The following is a 15,659-nucleotide window of genomic DNA, read 5'->3' as shown; positions in this document are numbered from 1 at the left end:
TCCCCCTATTTTCATAATCAGCCGGGTTAAAAACCAAGCGACAGCAGCCTAGTAACATCAGGGTGGGAAGGGCCATTGGTTTTGGCCCTCCCCAGCCTTAATATTACCAGCCTGCTGCCGCCCAGTCCAAGAGCGCCAATTTTGACGCTCCGGGACCACTGGCACCCGGCTCTTCCCAGTACCCCTGGTGGCATTGGGTACTGGGGTAATATTGGGGGGGTTAGTGTTAGCCATTTTATACCGGCTAACACTAGGCCCCGACTTAGTAATGGATTCCGTCTATTAGATGGCTTCCACTACTAAGTCTATAAAGTAAAGAAATAAAGACAAGACACAAGTAAAAAATATTTTTTATTGAAATAAAAACACCCCCGCACCCCTCATTGACCATTTTATTTTTAAAAAAATCCCAACAACCACTGTACATCGACGTAGTCCACGGAATCCGACGTAATCCACAGGATACCGATATCTGAAAAACAAAAAGGGAGAAACACACAAACAGGAGCACAACACCCATCATTGTGAGCGGTGTTGTGCACCTTACAGTATGCAGCATCTTTACAGATCGCTGCTTAAAGTGTGGCACCCAAGGGGTTCAAGGAGGATGCATCCCCCTTAACCCTTTGGGTGCCATACTGAACAATCTGGCCCCCAGGGGGTTAAGTAAGGGTCCCCACTTAACCCCTCGGGGGCCAGACTGGTGCCAGACTGCACCCATCCCAGCAAGGAAGGGGTTAAGTGACCCCCCTTCCTTGCTGGGTTGGGTGCAGGGGGGGGGGGGGAGAGCTTTCTACTCACTATCTTCTCTCTTCTATCTTCTCTCTTCTCCGATCGGCAGCACACTGAGCTCTGTGTGACGGGAACGGCTCTTTATATGTCCGCTCAGCCAATCAGACATATAAATCTAAATGTTTCTTCTAATGTTGCTATTGTAAAAAAAATAGCATCATTAGAAGAAACATTTGCTGTTTTAATTAAAGTAAAGTATTAATTAGTACATTGAGCTGTATTACTGGCAATAGGTATTGCCGGCAATAAAGCTTCCTGTAGTGGTTAACATTTAATTAATAAAACACATTGTCATTCTAATAAAGTTATTTCCGTTGTACAATAGCTTAATTATAACGAATCCATGCTTTTGCAATTAAATATACTGTAAATAAATAAATATACATATTTATATATATATATTTTTTATTAACAGTATATTTAATTGCAAAAGCATGGATTCATTTTAATTAAAGAGTCACTGTCGTACTTTTTTTTTTTTTTTTTTTTTGCAGAGATCAATATTCCAGGCGATTTTAAGAAACTTTGTAATTAGGTTTATTAGCCAAATATGCCATTATCTGCATTTAAAAAGCCTTTTCCCAGGCCCCCCCCCCTCCTTCCTCTTTTCCATCTACTGCAAAAAATCTGAAAATTGTGACTTGTTGCACCAGACACAACCCTGTCTGTTCTATGGAGAGGGGAGGGGGGAGGAGGGAGTTAGTTGACAGCAGAAAGCAGATAACAGAGGATTACAGGCACCGAGCTGGGTGACAGCGGTAATCAGAGCTCAGAGACTGTCAGAAGAGATAGAGGGTGATGTATTTCTAGATTAACTCTTTGTCGTTCCTGTCTTTTATTTAGCTCTGTCCATAGGAGAACAATGAAGACAGGGGGGAGAGCTTCAAACTGCTTTTTCATGATAAAAATGCATTTTTCGGCTAATAAACCCAATTAGAAAGTTTCTTAAAATCGCCTGGACTATTGATTTCCGCAAAAAAAGAATTTCACGACAGTGACACTTTAACTTCTTAGGGACATATGACGTACTGCCGCGATCCCAGGTGCCGCGTGTAGCCCGGGATTGCGGCTATTAGCGGGCACCGTGTAATCGCCGTGCCCGCTAATCAGGTAATCGGAGGCAGCTGTCAAAGTTGACAGCTGCCTCTGATTACCGGCTGCAGCATTTCCCTGGTGTCTAGTGGGGGAGATCGCTCCTCCAGGACATTGTCCCGGAGGAGCGATCTCTGTACCTGCTGCCGGCTGGGGTCCGCTCCAAGATGGCGCCGACCCCAGCTCAGGACTCGTTTGCTTTCGGCTGCAGCAGCCGAAAGCAAACGAGTGCCCATCTCATTGATCTTTGCTGTATAACTATACAGCAAAGATGTCAATGAGAGATCAAAGCGTATATACTAGAAGTCCCCCAGGGGGGCATAACCCCAACCCCAGGGGGAATAACCCTAACCCCAGGGGTGGGAATAACCCTAACCCCAGGGGGGGGAATAACCCTAACCCCAGGGGGGGAATAACCCTAACCCCAGGGGGAATAACCCTAACCCCAGGGGTGGAAATAACCCTAACCCCAGGGGGGGGGAATAACCCTAACCCCAGGGAGGGAATAACCCTAACCCCAGGGGGGAATAACCCTAACCCCAGGGAGGGAATAACCCTAATCCCAGGAGGAATAACCCTAACCCCAGGGGGGCTTCTAGTATATGTGTAGAAAAAAAAAAAGTGTTGTTATTAGTAAAAAGCCCTAATAAAAGTCTGAATCACCCCCCTTTTCCCAGGTTATAAATAAAAGTAAACAAATAAATAAATAAACACGTTTGCTATCGCCGCGTGCGTAATCGCCCAAACTATTAATTAATCACATTCCTGATCTCACACGGTAAACTGCGTCAGCGCAAAAAATACCAAAGTGCAAAATTGCGCATTTTTGGTCGCATCAAATCCAGAAAAAATGTAATAAAAAGCGATTAAAAAGTTGTATATGCGCAATCAAGGTACCGATAGAAAGAACACATCATGGCGCAAAAAATGACACCTGACACAGCCCCATAGACCAAAGGATAAAAGCGCTATAAGCCTGGGAATGGAGAGATTTTAAGGGACGTATATTTGTTAACAATGGTTTGAATTTTTTACCGGCCATCAGATACAATATAAGTTATACATGTTACATATCGTTTTAATCGTAACAACTTGAGGAACATATATAATAGTCAGTTTTACCCCAGGGCGAATGGCGTAATACACATTCCCCCGAAATAAAAGAAATGCGTTTTTTTTTTTCAATTTCACCACACTTTGAATTTTTTTCTGGTTTCGCAGTGTACTTTACGCAAAAATTCTGCCTGTCATTGCAAAGTACAATTAGTGACGCAAAAAATAAGGGCTCATGTGGGTTTCTAGGTGGAAAAATGCAAGTGCTATGTATGGCCTTATATACACAAGGAGGAAAAACCGAAAATGCAAAAAAACGAAAATTGGCCCCGTCCTTAAAGGGTTAAGCTATTGAACAACGAGAATAACTTTTTTTAGAACTAAACTTTGTTTTATTAATTAAATATTAACCATTACAGGAATCGGCATTATTGCCGGGGATGGCTAACCCCGATAATACCGATCCCTGTAATACTGCTTCCCTGATTTCTCAGATGCATCCAGAGGTGTTTGCATCACTTTCTAAAGATGTCTTGGACTTGGTGACCTCCTAGTGGTCGAATCTTGATTTCCAGGTCCCAAGGATTTTTCTCCCAAAGACTATAATGGGATTCGATATTCATCGAATAGTCGAATATCAGGAGCTATTCAAATCGAATCCAATCGAATCGAATATTTCACTATTCGCTCATCTCTATTCACCAGTCTTCCATACTGTCATAAAAATCCACTCTCTCAAGATGGTTCTGGAAGAGGGAATGAACACAATTCTGGACATTAATGTCATCCAGGAGCTCCCGGATCACTAGTCTCCTGGCAGGTAGGTCTTCCATCTGGTGGAACAGGAGCTCTCGGATCACTAGTGACCTGGCAGGTAGGTCTTCCATCTGATGGCACAGGAGCTCTCGGATCACTAGTCTCCTGGCAGGGAGGTCTTCCATCTGGTGGAACAGGAGCTCTCGGATCACTAGTGACCTGGCAGGTAGGTCTTCCATCTGATGGCACAGGAGCTCTCGGATCACTAGTCTCCTGGCAGGGAGGTCTTCCATCTGGTGGCACAGGAGCTCCCGGATAACAAGTCTCCAGGCAGGTAGGTCTTCCATCTGGTGGCACAGGAGCTCCCGGATCACTAGTCTCCTGGCAGGGAGGTCTTCCATCTGGTGGCACAGGAGCTCCCGGATCACTAGTCTCCTGGCAAGGAGGTCTTCCATCTGGTGGCACAAGAGCTCCCGGATCACTAGTCTGGCAGGTAGGTCTTCCATCTGGTGGCACAGGAGCTCCCGGATCACTAGTCTCCTGACAGGGAGGTCTCCCATCTGGTGGCACAGGAGCTCCCGGATCACTAGTCTCCTGACAGGGAGGTTTTCCATCTGGTGGCACAGGAGCTCTCGGATCACTAGTCTCCTGACAGGGAGGTCTTCCATCTGGTGACACAGGAGCTCCCGGATCACTAGTCTCCTGGCAGGGAGGTCTTCCATCTGGTGGAACAGGAGCTCTCGGATCACTAGTCTCCTGGCAGGTAGGTCTTCCATCTGGTGGCACAGGAGCTCCCGGACCACTAGTCTCCTGACAGGGAGGTCTTCCATCTGGTGGCACAGGAGCTCCCGGATCACTAGTCTCCTGACAGGAAGGTCTTCCATCTGGTGGCACAGGAGCTGCCGGATCACTAGTCTCCTGACAGGGAGGTTTTCCATCTGGTGGCACAGGAGCTCCCGGATCACTAGTCTCCTGACAGGGAGGTCTTCCATCTGGTGGCACAGGAGCTCCCGGATCACTAGTCTCCTGACAGGGAGGTCTTCCATCTGGTGGCACAGGAGCTCCCGGATCACTAGTCTCCTGGCAGAGAGGTCTTCCATCTGGTGGCACAGGAGCTCCCGGATCACTAGTCTCCTGACAGGGAGGTTTTCCATCTGGTGGCACAGGAGCTCTCGGACCACTAGTCTCCTGACAGGGAGGTCTTCCATCTGGTGACACAGGAGCTCCCGGATCACTAGTCTCCTGGCAGGGAGGTCTTCCATCTGTTGGAACAGGAGCTCTCGGATCACTAGTCTCCTGGCAGGTAGGTCTTCCATCTGGTGGCACAGGAGCTCCCGGACGACTAGTCTCCTAACAGGGAGGTCTTCCATCTGGTGGCACAGGAGCTCCCGGATCACTAGTCTCCTGACAGGAAGGTCTTCCATCTGGTGGCACAGGAGCTCCCGGATCACTAGTCTCCTGACAGGGAGGTCTTCCATCTGGTGGCACAGGAGCTCCCGGATCACTAGTCTCCTGACAGGGAGGTCTTCCATCTGGTGGCACAGGAGCTCCCGGATCACTAGTCTCCTGGCAGGGAGGTCTTCCATCTGGTGGAACAGGAGCTCTCGGATCACTAGTCTCCTGGCAGGGAGGTCTTCCATCTGGTGGAACAGGAGCTCCCGGATCACTAGTCTCCTGACAGGGAGGTCTTCCATCTGGTGGAACAGGAGCTCCCGGATCACTAGTCTCCTGACAGGGAGGTCTTCCATCTGGTGGAACAGGAGCTCTCGGATCACTAGTCTCCTGGCAGGGAGGTCTTCCATCTGGTGGCACAGCAGCTCCCAGATCACTAGTCTCCTGGCAGGGAGGTCTTTCATTCGGTGGCACAGGAGCTCCCAGATCACTAGTCTCCTGGCAGGAAGGTCTTCCATCTGGTAACACAGGAGCTCCCGAATCACTAGTCTCCTGACAGGGAGGTCTTCCATCTGGTGGCACAGGAGCTCCCGTACCACTAGTCTCCTGACAGGGAGGTCTTCCATCTGGTGGAACAGGAGCTCTCGGATCAATAGTCTCCTGGCAGGGAGGTCTTCCATCTGGTGGCACAGGAGCTCTCGGATCACTAATCTTCTGGCAGGGAGGTCTTCCATCTGGTGGCACAGGAGCTCCCGAATCACTAGTCTCCTGACAGGGAGGTCTTCCATCTGTTGGAACAGGAGCTCTCGGATCACTAGTCTCCTGGCAGGTAGGTCTTCCATCTGGTGGCACAGGAGCTCCCGGATCACTAGTCTCCTGACAGGAAGGTCTTCCATCTGGTGGCACAGGAGCTCCCGGATCACTAGTCTCCTGACAGGGAGGTCTTCCATCTGGTGGCACAGGAGCTCCCGGATCACTAGTCTCCTGACAGGGAGGTCTTCCATCTGGTGGCACAGGAGCTCCCGGATCACTAGTCTCCTGGCAGGAAGGTCTTCCATCTGGTGGCACAGGAGCTCCCGGATCACTAGTCTCCTGGCAGGGAGGTCTTCCATCTGGTGGCACAGCAGCTCCCAGATCACTAGTCTCCTGGCAGGGAGGTCTTTCATTCGGTGGCACAGGAGCTCCTGGATCACTAGTCTCCTGGCAGGGAGGTCTTCCATCTGGTAACACAGGAGCTCCCGAATCACTAGTCTCCTGACAGGGAGGTCTTCCATCTGGTGGCACAGGAGCTCCCGTACCACTAGTCTCCTGACAGGGAGGTCTTCCATCTGGTGGAACAGGAGCTCTCGGATCACTAGTCTCCTGGCAGGGAGGTCTTCCATCTGGTGGCACAGGAGCTCCCGAATCACTAGTCTCCTGGTAGGGAGGTCTTCCATCTGGTGGAACAGGAGCTCTCGGATCACTAGTCTCCTGGCAGGGAGGTCTTCCATCTGGTGGCACAGGAGCTCTCGGATCACTAATCTCCTGGCAGGGAGGTCTTCCATCTGGTGGCACAGGAGCTCCCGAATCACTAGTCTCCTGACAGGGAGGTCTTCCATCTGGTGGCACAGGAGCTCCCGGATCACTAGTCTCCTGGCAGGGAGGTCTTCCATCTGGTGGAACAGGAGCTCTCGGATCACTAGTCTCCTGGCAGGGAGGTCTTCTATCTGGTGGCACAGGAGCTCCCGGATCACTAGTCTCCTGACAGGGAGGTCTTCCATCTGGTGGCACTAGAGCTCCCGGATCACTAGTCTCCTTGCAGGGAGGTCTTCCATCTGGTGGCACAGGAGCTCCCGGATCACTAGTCTCCTGGCAGGGAGGTCTTCCATCTGGTGGCACAGGAGCTCCTGGATCACTAGTCTCCTGGCAGGGATTTCTTCCATCTGGTGGCACAGGAGCTCCCGCATCACTAATCTCCTGGCAGGGAGGTCTTCCTTGTTGCCCTTATGCTTAAGCCTCATCACCTTTCTCCTCCAAAACACCTGGCCGGTATAATGGGTAATAGAGGTAAATGATGGAGCACCCCGGGTCCAGGGTAGTTCCTGACGGGGAGCACTTTCTGGGGTTTAGACCATAGAGGGGGGGGGGCAGCCTCAACACTTCTATTGCCTACACCCCATTTAGATGGTTCCATATCCCAGACTGATGCCCAGATGACTGTCCAGTGTTTTTCAATGCAGTGTTAGCTGGGATTTGTGGTGCATGTGTTGTTTCTTCTGGGACTTGTAGTGCATTCTGAGGGTTGGATTGCTGCTTTGGCACAGCTGGAGATGTTTTTGGCTGTGGTTCTTGTTCTCCTGAAGTACAAAACTTGGGGCTTGCAGGATGACACGTGGCCCACACTGAGACATAGAAGCAGCATTTAAGGGTCTGGACTGGGATGATACATTCTGTGCTTGTTCCGCTAAGTGTTCCTGGTTTTGGTAAGCCTCTCCAGGACACAGTCCATCTCCCTCACCACATCAGCCAGCTCAATGCTCAGTGAGTACAGTTTAGTATCATACAAGACGTTACTCTCTCGCAGTTTTTAAGCTGTTTATACAGTCAATCTGCAGTTGCAGCATTTGCTTATGGTGTTTTAGCTCCCTCATTCTCCTTACAAGACCTGGGATCTCCTCCCAAATCTGCGGCTCAGGTGCTCTCGCTGACTTCTTTACCTCTGGTGTCAGTCTCTGCAGTCTCTCTGGCTCCTTCTCCTCTGGTGTCGGTCTCTGTGCTCTCAGTGACTTCTTTACCTCTAGTGTCGGTCTCTGCAGTGTCTCTGGCTCTTTCTCCTCTGGTGTCGGTCTCTGTGCTCTCAGTGACTTCTTTACCTCTAGTGTCGGTCTCTGCAGTCTCTCTGGCTCTTTCTCCTCTGGTGTCGGTCTCTGCAGTGTCTCTGGCTCCTTCTCCTCTGGTGTCGGTCTCTGCAGTGTCTCTGACTCCTTCTCCTCTGGTTTCGGTCTCTGCAGTCTCTCTGGCTCCTTCTCCTCTGGTGTTGGTCTCTGCAGTGTCTTTGGCTCCTTCCCCTCTGGTGTCGGTCTCTGCAGTATTTCTGGCTCCTTCTCCTCTGGTGTCAGTCTCTGCAGTGTCTCTGGCTCCTTCTCCTCTGGTTTCGATCTCTGCAGTGTCTTTGGCTCCTTCTCTGGTTTCGGTCTCTGCAGTGTCTCTGACTCCTTCTCCTCTGGTGTCGGTCTCTGCAGTGTCTCTGGCTCCTTCTCCTCTGGTTTTGGTCTCTGCAGTGTCTCTGGCTCCTTCTCCTCTGGTTTTGATCTCTGCAGTCTCTCTGGCTCCTTCTCCTCTGGTGTCGGTCTCTGCAGTGTCTCTGGCTCCTTCTCCTCTGGTTTCGGTCTCTGCAGTGTCTCTGGCTCCTTCTCCTCTGGTGTCGGTCTCTGCAGTATTTCTGGCTCCTTCTCCTCTGGTGTCAGTCTCTGCAGTGTCTCTGGCTCCTTCTCCTCTGGTTTCGATCTCTGCAGTGTCTCTGGCTCCTTCTCCTCTGGTGTCGGTCTCTGCAGTCTCTCTGGCTCCTTCTCCTCTGGTGTCGGTCTCTGCAGTGTCTCTGGCTCCTTCTCCTCTGGTGTTGGTCTCTGCAGTCTCTCTGGCTCCTTCTCCTCTGGTTTTGGTCTCTGCAGTCTCTCTGGCTCCTTCTCCTCTGGTTTCGGTCTCTGCAGTGTCTTTGGCTCCTTCTCCTCTGGTGTTGGTCTCTGCAGTCTCTCTGGCTCCTTCTCCTCTGGTTTTGGTCTCTGCAGTCTCTCTAGCTCCTTCTCCTCTGGTTTCGGTCTCTGCAGTGTCTTTGGCTCCTTCTCCTCTGGTGTCGGTCTCTGCAGTCTCTCTGGCTCCTTCTCCTCTGGTTTTGGTCTCTGCAGTGTCTCTGACTCCTTCTCCTCTGGTTTCGGACTCTGCAGTGTCTTTGGCTCCTTCTCCTCAGGTGTCTCCTGGTCCCACTCCTGGCTACTGTGACAAAAGCCCGTGTGGTGCTTCCAACATCTGCCGTCCCCTAGGTTGCTGCCCTCCAGTGTGCCGCCCGCTGGACTCTATGTATTACCAATATAAAAGGGATCTCTGACAGCCAACACTCAAGCTACCCTATTGCAGTTTGCTAACAAAGTATTGTTTTTACTGTGAACTGTGCCTTTAAGAAACTTCAGTAAACTGTTCTACGAAATGTGAACACTACGGAATAGGCGAGGAATTTCAAGCAGCATCCGCATTGCAGATTCCACTTGAAGTTCTGCCTGTCCCATTGATTCAAAGGCATTTGTCAAGGTCAATCAGCAATCCGCCCAAAGAATTCACGTCTATAATTTATCCTGGACTCTGTACTTCCTCTGCACCACCACCACCCTACAGGAAAACCAGGGACCATCTACAACCTATTAATGCACATGTGCTTGGACCCCGGGAGAACATATACCACTCCTATCCCCGTGACAAGTGCTGCCGCTGCACCACAACACCTGCCCTGCCTAACACCACCTGGTGCCCCTGGGTCACCCCATCTTCCGTCTGGGGGCGGGGGGGCTGTGCACCTGCTGCTTCTCTCACCATACGTTTACCTTGCTGGTCTGGCTCTGAGCTTGCTGCCGATGTTATTACCTTATAGACTGTAAGCCCTCGCGGGCAGGCTCCATTCTCACTATGTAAGCCCTGGCGGGCAGGGTCCTCTCTCCCTATGTAAGCCCTGGCGGGCAGGCTCCACTCTCGCTATGTAAGCCCTGGCGGGCAGGGTCCTCTCTCCCTATGTAAGCCCTGGCGGGCAGGCTCCACTCTCGCTATGTAAGCCCTGGCGGGCAGGGTCCTCTCTCCCTATGTAAGCCCTGGCGGGCAGGGTCCTTTCTCACTATGTAAGCCCTGGCGGGCAGGGTCCTTTCTCACTATGTAAGCCCTGGCGGGCAGGGTCCTCTCTCCCTATGTAAGCCCTGGCGGGCAGGCTCCTCTCTCCCTATGTAAGCCCTGGCGGGCAGGCTCCTCTCCCCCTATGTAATACCTGGCGGGCAGGCTCCTCTCTCCCTATGTAAGCCCTGGCGGGCAGGCTCCTCTTTCCCTATGTGATACCTGGCGGGCAGGCTCCTCTCTCCCTATGTAATACCTGGCGGGCAGGGTCCTCTCTCCCTATGTAATACCTGGTGGGCAGGGTCCTCTCTCCCTATGTAATACCTGGTGGGCAGGCTCCTCTCTCCCTATGTAATACCTGGCGGGCAGGCTCCTCTTTCCCTATGTAATACCTGGCGGGCAGGCTCCTCTCTCCCTATGTAATACCTGGCGGGCAGGCTCCTCTCTACCTATGTAATACCTGGCGGGCAGGCTCCTCTTTCCCTATGTAATACCTGGCGGGCAGGCTCCTCTCTCCCTATGTAATACCTGGCGGGCAGGCTCCTCTCTCCCTATGTAAGCCCTGGCAGGCAGGCTCCTCTTTCCCTATGTAATACCTCGCGGGCAGGGTCCTCTCTCCCTATGTAAGCCCTGGCGGGCAGGGTCCTCTGTCCCTATGTAAGCCCTGGCGGGCAGGCTCCTCTCTCCCTATGTAATACCTGGCGGGCAGGCTCCTCTCTCCCTATGTAATACCTGGCGGGCAGGCTCCTCTCTCCCTATGTAATACCTGGCGGGCAGGCTCCTCTCTCCCTATGTAATACCTGGTGGGCAGGCTCCTCTCTCCCTATGTAATACCTCGCGGGCAGGCTCCTCTATTACCATGTAAGCCCTCGCGGGCAGGCTCCTCTCTCCCTATGTAAGGCCTGGCGGGCAGGCTCCTCTCTCCCTATGTAAGCCCTGGCGGGCAGGCTCCTCTTTCCCTATGTAATACCTCGCGGGCAGGCTCCTCTCTCACTATGTAATACCTGGTGGGCAGGCTCCTCTCTCCCTATGTAATACCTGGTGGGCAGGCTCCTCTCTCCCTATGTAATACCTCGCGGGCAGGCTCCTCTCTCACTATGTAATCCCTGGCGGGCAGGCTCCTCTCTCCCTATGTAATACCTGGCGGGCAGGCTCCTCTCTCCCTATGTAATACCTGGCGGGCAGGCTCCTCTCTCCCTATGTAATACCTGGCGGGCAGGCTCCTCTCTCCCTATGTAATACCTGGCGGGCAGGCTCCTCTCTCCCTATGTAATACCTGGTGGGCAGGCTCCTCTCTCCCTATGTAATACCTGGCGGGCAGGCTCCTCTCTCCCTATGTAATACCTGGCGGGCAGGGTCCTCTCTCTCTATGTAATACCTGGTGGGCAGGCTCCTCTCTCCCTATGTAATACCTGGCGGGCAGGCTCCTCTTTCCCTATGTAATACCTGGCGGGCAGGCTCCTCTCTCCCTATGTAATACCTGGCGGGCAGGCTCCTCTCTACCTATGTAATACCTGGTGGGCAGGCTCCTCTTTCTCTATGTAAGCCCTTGTGGGCAGGCTCCTCTCTCCCTATGTAAGTCCTGGCGGGCAGGCTCCTCTCTCCCTATGTAAGCCCTGGTGGGCAGGCTCCTCTTTCTCTATGTAAGCCCTTGTGGGCAGGCTCCTCTCTCCCTATGTAATACCTGGTGGGCAGGCTCCTCTCTCCCTATGTAATACCTGGCGGGCAGGCTCCTCTCTCCCTATGTAATACCTGGTGGGCAGGCTCCTCTCTCCCTATGTAAGTCCTGGCGGGCAGGCTCCTCTCTCCCTATGTAAGCCCTGGTGGGCAGGCTCCTCTTTCTCTATGTAAGCCCTTGTGGGCAGGCTCCTCTCTCCCTATGTAATACCTGGTGGGCAGGCTCCTCTCTCCCTATGTAATACCTGGTGGGCAGGCTCCTCTCTCCCTATGTAAGCCCTGGCGGGCAGGCTCCTCTTTCTCTATGTAAGCCCTTGTGGGCAGGCTCCTCTCTCCCTATGTAAGCCCTGGCGGGCAGGCTCCTCTCTCCCTATGTAAGTCCTGGCGGGCAGGCTCCTCTCTCCCTATGTAAGCCCTGGTGGGCAGGCTCCTCTTTCTCTATGTAAGCCCTTGCGGGCAGGCTCCTCTTCCCCATGTACCAGTCTGCCATTTACCTTCATGTAATGTGTTTGATCTTGTATTGTTCCTGTCTGTTACCCCCCCATCTCTTGTATAACGCTCTGGAATTAAGGGCGCTTTATAAATAAATAATAATAACAATAATTTCCACAGTTGTCTTACTGACTTCCATCTTCACATCTCTTCATATCACTCGTGTAACTTTTCATCATTCTTTTGCTCACTGAAAATCTGCGGATTTACATCAACTTAGGTTTCTTTTACACACACAGATATCTGACAGATTTTTGAAGCCAAAGCCAGAAATGGATGGAAAAAGAAAAAAAAAAATCTCAGTCTAATCTCAGTCTTTTCTTTATGACCTGTTCTCTGTTTTTAGTCTGTTCCTGGCTTTGGCTTCAGTAGTCTGTTAGATAATCTGTGTATAAAAGTACCTTAGAAAGAGCTTGGCCTGGTCCCCCAGTGTAGGCCTTGGAGCCTGGGCCTTGCTTGAGGAGCCTCCCCACCCAGAGTGGCCCCGCCCCGGGCTTTCTCCAGGCTTCAGAGCTGAGATTGTGTGGTATTTCCCCGGGGCCTTTGTGACCACCATCTCCCAGGTGACTGCACCCCCTATATACTGTATATATATATATCCGTGTATGTGCTCTCTCCGAGGTATCCCGCCAGCTCTGTATCCTCGCACACACGCCTGTCCTCCACATTCCTGGCGGTGGACTCACTTCTGAGTGACGGCTTTAATGCTGATCCTCTCATAAATCTGATGTGACGGCCGCTGATTCTGTAAGACGTGTCTGTCGTTCCTGGATGATGACTGTGCCGCCTTCTGCTGTGGGATTGAGGTGACATTACTCTCGGCTCCTAGTAATGGAGACGTCTCTATGTTATAACCTGTTTTATCCTTCCAGCTTACGGCTGAACGTCACTTATATTGCTATGACTTACTGTCAGCCTCCTGTCACATGACACAACCTCGTTCTGATGATACACAAGGAGCAGAGTTATTCTCCTAATTATTGACGTGTTCTTCAGAGCCACTAGAGGGCGCCGCTGTATACAGATGTTTGTAATGCCAGTCATTGGTTTGTCCTATTGTCATATGGTTGTTGTGACTACCATTGTTTCATACATACAGCTGAAGGATTGAGTGTAATACCTTATGTCACCTAGGGAGGCGCTGCTGGAGAATAGAAAGCTTTCTGCCAGTGTAAGAGACGCTCTATTCCTCATGTGTCACCTCAGCCCAGAAGGGGTCCATTGATGTATTGAGGTGTGTATACAGGAGATGAGCAGGATGGGCACATGTGTGTGTATATAGGAGAGGAGGAGGACAGGTGCATGTGTGTGTATACAGGAGAGGAGGAGGAGTATGGGCACATGTGTATATACAGGAGATGAGGAGGAAGATGGGCACATGTGTGTATATAGGAGAGGAGGAGGACAGGTGCATGTGTGTGTATACAGGAGAGGAGGAGGAGTATGGGCACATGTGTATATATAGGAGATGAGGAGGAAGATGGGTACATGTGTGTATAGAGGAGATGAGGAGGATGGGCACGTGTGTATAGAGGAGATGAGGAGGATGGGCACATGTGTGTATATAGGAGATGAGGAGGACAGGTACATGTGTGTATACAGGAGAGGAGGAGGAATATGGGTACATGTGTATATATAGGAGATGAGGAGGAAGATGGGTACATGTGTTTATACATGAGATGAGGAGGACATGTGTATATACAGGAAAGAAGGATGCGTACATGTGTATTGTACATATCTGAGTATTGCACTATTACTGGTTTTTTCTTTTGTACCACCTGATTCTGTGAGCCAATAGAAGTTCTTTCTTCTCTCCCCCTATCCTATCTCTCTTTACACCTTCACTCACACTCCTCAGCCACTCACACTCCTCAGCCACTCACACTCCTCAGCCACTCACAGCTCAGCTTATATGCACTGAAGGAACCAGTTACATGGGAAAGAGGAAGTGTAGCTCAGTTATCGTCAGGATTCTGTGGGGAAAGGACACAGCTCAGATAGTTCTCCGCAGTGGCTCTATCTGGGTCCTGGCCCTCTGCCAGGTCCCCCCTAACAAGTAGTCGTAGTCAGTACCCCGCATGGGTAGGACGCAGGACAGTCCCCTCTTATGGTCCATTTACACTGAAAGATTATTTGACAGATTATCTGCCAAAGATTTGAAGCCAAAGCCAGGAATGGATTTGAATAGAGGAGAAATCTCTGGCTTTTCCTTTATGACCTGATCTCTGTTTATAGTCTGTTCCTGGCTTTAGCTTCAAATCTTTGGCAGATAATCTTTCTGTGTAAACGGACCCTTACAAACTTCTTTCTTGAAGCACCGCACCTGCCATATGCAGCTAAACTCTTCAGGAAAGGAATAGCCAACAGATCATCTCAACCCACGCCGTGGACTAGGAGTTTAACAGTGCGGGACAGGATCCATTAGAGAGCCAAAGAGCTCGGAAGTGATCCGGCCGGAGCAAAGTTATGTAAAGTCTATGAACTCCATCTCGCAGCGCGGGTGTACTTAATAAATCCTAACCATTCCGCTCATCCCTGGTAACAGGGTCTGGGGCCTGTGTCACCCATTGGTACGGTTCAGCCAAAGCTAGTGGGCATAAGGTGGTGTGAAGACTACAGGAAAAGGTCAATACACAGGCACAGGTTGTTTCTTCTTCCTCTACAAGTATTCTATATACTCCAACCTCCTGGCAGAGCACATTACTACTTGGGTTGAGACTCTCACGGCCCCCTCCTCTCTACTACGCTACCCCAGTACAACCTTACCAACTCTACTACATCCTGCTCCGCACTTATCTCACAGATCTGGTGGTTCTATGTTCGTGTATTTATTGGAACTCTATCAGTGTTTCTTAAGATTTCGTTGTATCACCTGCTGCACATTAACAAGTAGTAACCAAGTCAGCGTTATCACCTGAGTCTGTGATTATTCACCACCACCTGCCCAGCATACACGCCAACCTTGGGACATCTCCCCTCTCTGTGGGTGGGGGGTCCTACTATCCGGGAGGGTCACTACACCGCTCTGACCATATGTGACATAATCCCAAGGAACCCAGCAGCAACCCAACAGGACCCCGACCACAGGGGAGAAGGTACAGCCGTCCTTACACTCTAAAAGCAGGCGTGCCATCTCACCTGTGCCCACCTAGCACTGGCGTCACGTGACAAAACCCTTAAGGTCCGGCTGTATCTCGGCCGTCCACCATAGTAGTGGCGTCACACTTCCATCTAGCATGTGACCGGCCGTCCCACCGCTATAACACCATCCGGGGGCTCCACCACATTACTCTGTGCAGGAATCTATATCCTCAGGGCCCCTCAATTATCCCATAACAGCAGGAGACATGAGAGGGGCCCAGACACCACCCCGGGGGCCACAATCCAGAGAGGAGGAGGAAACAAACCTGAGAATGGGAGAAGTTACAGAAACATGACCTGCAGTCCTATGTAACACAGTGATATCTCTGAGTGCAGATAATGTAGTAGATGTCACCTGCAGTCCTATGTAACAGCACAGATAACACAGTGATATCTCTGAGTACAGATAATGT

Source organism: Dendropsophus ebraccatus, chromosome 2, assembly GCF_027789765.1.
Source record: "Dendropsophus ebraccatus isolate aDenEbr1 chromosome 2, aDenEbr1.pat, whole genome shotgun sequence".
Classification (NCBI taxonomy): Eukaryota; Metazoa; Chordata; class Amphibia; order Anura; family Hylidae; genus Dendropsophus; species Dendropsophus ebraccatus.
This window is presented reverse-complemented; position numbering follows the sequence as displayed.